The following is a 7,992-nucleotide window of genomic DNA, read 5'->3' as shown; positions in this document are numbered from 1 at the left end:
AGAATGCCAACCTTACCATGTTGTTCTCTCCACGAGGGCAATTGATATGATCACGCCAACTTGAGGATACAACAACAGCCAACCACGTATGTCATCCGGCGTGAAGATAATGTCTTCTACTTTTCATTTGACTGTCGTCATCAACATAATAACCAGAGCCTTGTCCCGTTTATTTGATAACTAGATCAGATGCTAATAGAGACACAGTTGGTTGTTTTGTTTTTAATGCTGCGGCATACACTGTCCCCCACGTGAGCAAGGTAAAGAATGGCTTAAGAAATGCATAAACCTGCAGCTTATGGTCTCGCGCCACCATGATCAACGTTAACAGTGGTATCACCGCAGTTTTCAACAGTCATGTTCAAACCCGCGGTTTTCTTTTCCTCTTCAAGGTTTGCAATACTTCACGCTAAGCATCAGGAATGAAGTTTTAAGTTCCATGTGCAGAAAAGGGGCTCTTTCTCGAATACAAGACATATAATCGGGAATGCAAGTAATGCCTGAGACTACACTTGACTTGCTTGACATAATGTCTCGATAGAAAGATGGAAAGTATAAACAAAGCATGTAAACTGTTTGACGAAATGCCACTGAGAAATTTGATTTCATGGAATGTTAAGATATTAGCTTGTGTACAGAACAGTTTTGAGGAGAAGGCAATAGATCTTTTTCTAAACATGCAGGAGATTGGTTTCAATCCCAATCAAAACATCTATTCCAATATGATAAAGGCATGTGGAGGTTTGCTACTATCGGAGCTGGGTAAACAACTACATGCTCTTGTTTCTAAAGCTGGATTGGAGTCAGATGTCATTGTTGAGAGTGCATTAGTTGATGGTTATGTTATTGAAGCAGCGCAGATTGTTTTTGGGACAATGTCTGGATGGAATGTGGTTTCATGGAATGCTATGATCACAGGGTATGCTCTGCATGGAAATTGTGAGGAGGGGATTAGATTCTTTAAGCAAATGCAACTTGCGGGGATTAAACCAAACCATATCACATTTGTTGGTGTCCTCACTGCTTACAGCCATGGAGGCCTTGTAGAACAAGGTCGTGGCTTCTTTCATTCAATGACAGCAGATCATGGCATTGAAGCAACAATGGAACATTATGCTTGTATGGTTGATCTACTTGGTCGGGCAGGTCTATTGGAGGAGGCCTTAGAGATGATAAGACAAATTCCAGAAGAACCTACAGCTCTTATATAGCGGACTCTACTGGGTGCATGTAAAGTCCATGGTAATTTGAAACTAGGCTATTGTGCAGCACAGGCTCTCTTGAAATTGGAACCTAAGGATTTTGCTACATATGTGTTGTTGTTGCTACATATGTGTTGTTGTCAGGTATGTATGCTACATATGGCAGATAGGATGATGTGGCAAATTTAAGAAAAGAAAATAATGAAAGACTGTGGCGTGAAAAAGGAGGATCCAGGGAACAGCTGGATTCAGATAAAGAATAGGGTATATGAATTTCTTGCGGAGGACAGATCAAACCAATCTAACAGAGAAAATTGATGATGCATAAGTTTGACAAAACAAATGGGTAACGAAGGAAATATAGATAAGAAGGTTGTGAAATATTGCTTTTGGGCCTATCGGCAGATCCCTTGAAGAATTTGGTAAAAGATATTGGACGCATGCCACTCTGAATTATCATCCTAAACTGACGTTACAATTCTAGGTGGAGAGAGTCCTTGCATTTGTTGCTGACAGGTATTAATTGAGCAATGACTTTCATCTAGTACTGATACTTAGATGGCAGTACGTTTGATCATCTAACCACAACTTCACTGTACTTGTTAAAGTACGAAGAAGTTATTCGAGCCGACTTTTGTTAGGATTGGGTAGATAAGTGGCAGTTAAAAGTAGATGCCAAAGATATTTTTGGTCGGACTTTTTTACATTTGGCAGCGCAAGGAAAGAAAGAGATACCTTGTTGCGGATTATTTAGTGGCATCCTCTTCTGTGCACTTAATCTATCGAAGGGATCAATAAGGATTTATTATTCAATCATCTTCTCTCGAATATCTAAGGTTCAAATTTTAGGGCATATAGGTTAATTTTGTTGAGGTTAATTAACCTCACTCAAATCACGTATATGGGAAGTAGTTATTAACCATGAAGAGGTGGTTATTAACCTCTATGTTTATATAAGAACTCCTTTTGGCTTTGTAACGAGACTTTTCGATTTTTAATAAGGGAACACTATGCTGAAATTTTGATCAAGAGATAAATTTTGGAAAATATGTACAATTTTTATCTCTAAATTTTAAAAAAATCTCTATTATCTTCTTGGTGCAAGGAAATGAAATGAGATGTGCTCTTGATTTCTTGGTCTAAAATCAAAATAGTTGCAATAGTAGTAGACATTCTCATGGCACTGTGCAAATGTTTATGAATAATGAATGTGTTTGGTAACACTGGTTACATTCAAGCGTAGTTCTTGATCACTTTTGTTATCATTCTTGTTTACCCAAGAAAGTTGTGAGGTCGTGTGGTGCATTCGTCGTAAACGACTTTCTCTTGATCTTTGAAGTTTTAGATTCTTTATTTGAAAACATTTTTAAGATTATATCATATGAGGGAGTTGCCCCTCTAAACGCAGAGGAAGGCCGCATACCAAGGGCCTATCCAACTGTTGGAGACATCGATTTGCCACACCCTCCGTTGGGCAAATTTTACAGTGACAAATCTGTTTACCAACAAAGTTGAAATTCAAAAGAATAGTTCAAGATTTCTATAATAAAATGGAAAGCTAGATTAACCGGCCTTATTAATCTTATCATTCCTTTAGTTGAAATTATACCAATCGATTCTCAATCTTCCAAATTTTGTATGTTTGTACTTTTGGGATGATTTCAATGGGGCTGCTTTCAGGCCATGTCACAGGTTGCAGCTTCTAGTTTCCTTTAACACAACTTTTAAGTGAACATTTTTCACCTCTCCTACATTTTTTGTTAAAGCATAAAGATATGGTATTATGTTTCTAGATCTAACAAGTTTGTAAAGTGTGTGGATGGAAGTTGTATTGGACTATGTTCTGGCTGGTTTTCACAAGTTTGGAAGGTTCATTGAGCTCTGCCCCCATGCTCCAGTGGGCATAAGTTTAAGATTTTCATGAAGATCTTCCTCTATTCTTATGTAATCTCTCTACAAGGTTAACTATGAGAGTAAAACTAGCTGATAGATTCAGTAGCTAATACAAGGTTAACTATGTAATCTCTCTACATTCAGTAGCTGATACAGTGGATGCATTTCATTTTTTTCAGTTTGAACTCCCGCTCCCGCTCAGCATTGTTATTCCGCTCGGTGCTCTGCGCTCTAGCCATGGCCCCTACCGGTATTTCCTCGGTGGATCCTCTGGTTTTTGGGGATGCGTCTGCTCAATCGACTTCTTCTGGAGTCCGTTCGGGGTTTAGATTTGTTCCTAGTGCTGGGGGCAAATCTTTTGCAGATGTGGCAGCTTTTGAGGCTGCAGTCAATGGTTTGGGGATTTCGGCTGTGGATCGTCTGATCTTGTCCTTGACTACAAATCCTATCTCGATTAGCAGTTTGATTCTTCTGATTTTGGATGACATTATCACCGATGAAATTGCTCTTACGGCTGAGGACTTCTTTCGGAGGATTGCTATCTTCCAATTTCGTGGATTTTGGCCTTCACTACAGGCTCTTCATGCTTGGATACATAAGCATTGGGGCCCTTTGATTTCTGAATTTGTCCAGATTTTCCCCATGGCTAGGATTTTTTTCATAGTAAAATTTGATGTTGTCAATGACAGGAGTGCTATTTTATGTAGCCACTTCAATTGGGAGGATCATTACCCTCTGTTGGCCAAACCATGGCATGAGGGTTTTCGATCCTGCAACGAAATCTTTTTCTCATATGCCTCTTTGGGTTAGAGTCCCTCATCTTCCCCTTCACCTGTGGCTGGATTCGGTTCTTGAAGCTATGGGAAATGCCATTGGGAACTTCCAAATGGTGGACTCCAAATCATCTGATATCTTGCATACTACTTATGCTTGTATCCTTGTGGTGGTGGATACGTCGAAGGGACTACCTGAGAAGATCAAACTTGAGGTCCCTAATGGTTCCTAGATTCAAAAATTTGACTATGAAGGAATTCCTTTTCATTGTAGGGTCTACTCTGAGACTAGTCATATTGTTGCGCACTATCCTACGGAAGTTAGGAAATCAAAGAAAAGACCACCTTGGTGGTTCGGGGCTTTGGTTCAACATCAATCCGTCCTTAAGGATGATGCTCTTAAGGATGCCCCATGTCTGTGGATGTTGATAGTGCCAATTGCCCTGCACCGGCTAAACTAGATCTTGATCTATTGTTGGATTTGGCTATAGCAGTCACCCCTCTATCTACGATTCAGGTTTCGTTGGACAAAGTTTCAGATGTGTTCTTGCCTAGTTCTCCAGTTGGTTCAAATGGCGAAGCTTTGGTTTGGGAGAAGGAGGCTTCTTGGGTGGAAGAAGGTTGGACAAAGGTTAAAGGTAAAAAATACAATCATTCTGAATAGTCCTCAGACCGTCTTCTTAGATCTCTCTTTTGAGAGTAGGAGGTCTTAACTATTTTGTGTTGTAGTTGGTGGCAGAAACGTACTATGATATCTGTAGGGTTGCCCTAGTCACCCTTTCTTGGTTGGTGACCTGTTTCACCTTTTGTCTGTGGTATCTTTTGTTCAGGCTCCATGGAAAATCTTTTTTGTAAAGGGTTTCAGGCACCCTTCAAAACCTGTTTTCCTTAATCAAAAACTATGAATAAAATTTTGTATTCTCTATAAGTGGTTAACCTCAAGTCCTTTTGTAATCCCTTTGTAAGGTTAATCTCAAACCTGGATAAGAGAAAGCATGTTCAACTCATTTATGTATATCTAAATTTGTTGTAAAAGAAGGTATGCCTTCTTAAAAACCCTATGTAGGGCAATTGTCAATATGTTACAAGCCTTCGGTCCTGGGCTACACTAGGGGTTTTCTTAACGGGGTTGAATGTAATGTAAATAATTTTGATATAAATAAAAATGGGCATTTGTGTGCTATTATTTAAACAAATTAAATTAGGCAATGCATAACTTGATATGAATAATTTTTATTTTATTTTAAAAATAAAGTTTAAATAACAAATTTCCTTTTCTAAAAAAGGTGGGTATGTGAGGGGATGATATAAAAAATTAATAATCATATTTTATTAAAAAAATTAAAAGTTACAGTTTATAAATGAATTAAAAATAATAATACTAAATTATATTATAGGCATTCATTAAATTAAAAATAATTTCTTAATTTGTTGTTTTCTAAGAAGCTTCATATTAATTTAGTCACTTTTTTTTTCTTATTTAAGTTTTTTCTCTTTCTGAATTGTGTTTAAATAAAAGAAAAAAGTGAATCGAAATTTGAATAGAAATAGGTAAACTACAAATGAAAAAGAAAATGAGATTTCAAAAGTTCCTCACTTGAAATTGTGTGAGATCTACAATCCCATTTTTTCTAGAGGAAAATAAATGGGTATTTCTAGCTTTAATAATTGTAAATAATTTTAAGTGGACCAAAAGTTGACTACAAAGGTACAATTTAGAGTCAAAAAATATCAAGATGGGGAGATGCATTTTATACCAACAAAATGCTACAATGTGTAAACAACCTATAGGAGTTCAATCAACTTAAGATGTTCACAAACCTAAAAATAATTTTATTAAATATCATGTAATTTTAAAAAATATGTATAATTATACAATGCATATTCTAATTTAAAAAGAAAAGAAAATAAATAGATATATTATTATGCAATTTTAAAGCTCACAAACGAGATGTTTGTGAAAACACAAATAATATAATAATTTGATCATCATATGTCTTACACTCAAGTCTTAGAAGCAACAAATGTTAAGGCAAATATGTTGCTTTTAAATCTTTGATTTTATTATTTATAAAAAAAAAATAGTTGTTTATCTTTGAGCCTAGTTGTTATGTTGTTTGAGCTTCAATATGACCCACACAAAATTAAGATCATCATTCATTGTGTTATTTTGATGTGTCCATTTTACTAGAAGAAATTGTAGAAAATATTTATCTTTGGTTGTGCAACATTTTCAAATAGAAATGTACTTGTTGCCTTAGAGAAGGCCACTTTCACTATCCACTTTTGTTTTGAAGGAAAAAAACTTTCTCAATAAGGATTTTGCAATTGGTATGGATGTGTAGGTATTAAAAAAAATTAGAAAAATCCTTGGAGTCATCCAAATTTGAGTAGTTATGATATTGGATCTATGTTTTGGTAGAAAATCTTTAGTTAGGGACTAAGCAATGATTGATAGTATCTAGAGTGTGAATCATATCATAACATCATTTTATTTTGTCTGGGTTTTGTAAAATATTTTAAGCAAATTAAGTTCTTATGTGCATTTTTTAATAAGCTCTTGTTGGACAATGCATTCAATCATTTATAACTACATATAAAAATAAACATTCACTCTCAAGTTATTGATTCTAGATATAGTAGAAGCAATGGATTTAGACAGGTAGATCAAACGTGGTTCTTCTTATGTTAATGATCAATGTTTCTAGTTGTAAAAAATTAGTTTGTTCATTGACACCAAGCTAGAAAGTTTTCCCCTACATTTTTTTTCTTATAGAATCTTATTTTGGAAACCTATCTAGTTTTGAGAAAGTTGGGAAAATATTTGTGTTATATTCTTTCCTTGTTGAAAAATGTTGAAAAAGGCTTACATAAGATATGGTGATGCTAGATATAGGAATGAGTTCAAAAGATATAAGTAAAATTCAGCTCATAATACTTATAGTTTAAGCATTTGGGAGGTAGTTCTTATTTGTAATTTTCAAGCACTAATTATTCAACTTTTTTATAAAATAGATGGACTAAATTTTAGAACATTGAAAGAAATACTTAACTAATTAAAAAATAGAAAATGTAAGATTCAAATTTTTTAAAATGTATAATATTTTAAAAAAATTTATATAAATTTATCATACAATTGTAAATAGCAATTATGATTGTGACATTTCTATTAGGATTCAATAGTTTAATTTGCAAGTCAAACTCATTGACTCGTGTTCTATGAGTAGTGGTTCTTACTAGTCCTTCTCTAATGAGAATAAATAAATCACTTAGAACTTGTTGCATTTGGGTTATTCTTAAAAGGGTGAACCATTTTTCTTGGGAGGTCACCCATCCTAGTATAAGTCCAACTCAAGCATTTATAAACATGAACATTCCTCCAAGGTTATTACCACTTAGCTTACAACCCCATTTGCAAAACCTTCAACAAGTGTCTTTCTTATGAACTATTCATTAGAAAGCCCCTTTACCTCATTAATTGATAAAAAGAACATGTGTTTCACAACAAATCAAATAGTGATATTGCTAATAAGATTCTACTATACAGACTTTTATTCGAGCTCATTGACCCATTTTTCATGAATTGTGTCACTAGTAAATATAGGGCTAAATTTCGACGCGAAAAGGTCACAATTTCGACAAGAGTAGGTCGATAAAGCCACAAAACTTGTTGTTGATATTTTTTGGTCGATTTTTCACCACATTCATTTTGAGTCGCAATTTTGACTTCATAAAGGTGGACTTACCGACAATTTTTTTCAATTTCTCTAGTCAACCTGAACTGTTATTTTCTCATTTGCGGGCACAGGTGGTCGCAATTGCGACATAAACCTACATAAATTTGGCATCTGAATTCCGACCAAAACCCCTTACTTTTCTACGCCGCTACCATACTCGCAACGTCAAAGGCGACCAGTTTGGTGTCGCAATTGAGACCAAGATATGTAGAAATTTTGACACACTATCCCAATTATTTTGAAAGCTTTTCTCTCACAGGAGCCTTCAAAACTGCACAAAACTTGATTCTAAAGCGTAATTGCTTGATGCATGAGAGTCAGGGTATCATGCACATTTCTACCTCCACACCATTGTTTCGTTTGTCAAATGATTTATTTTATACAAAA

The 7,992-nt window shown here is 35.2% G+C and overlaps 1 pseudogene; it reads left to right on the top strand.

The window, feature by feature from the left end:
• The first annotated feature begins 545 nt into the window (after positions 1–545).
• Positions 546–1,211, top strand: LOC149530635 (pentatricopeptide repeat-containing protein At2g01510, mitochondrial pseudogene; annotated as a pseudogene).
• Positions 1,212–7,992: the final 6,781 nt, after the last annotated feature.

This window comes from Cupressus sempervirens, chromosome 11 (genome assembly GCF_028749045.1).
Source record: "Cupressus sempervirens isolate cs-2001-9-10 chromosome 11, ASM2874904v1, whole genome shotgun sequence".
Taxonomy (NCBI): domain Eukaryota; kingdom Viridiplantae; phylum Streptophyta; class Pinopsida; order Cupressales; family Cupressaceae; genus Cupressus; species Cupressus sempervirens.
This window is presented reverse-complemented; position numbering and strand designations above follow the sequence as displayed.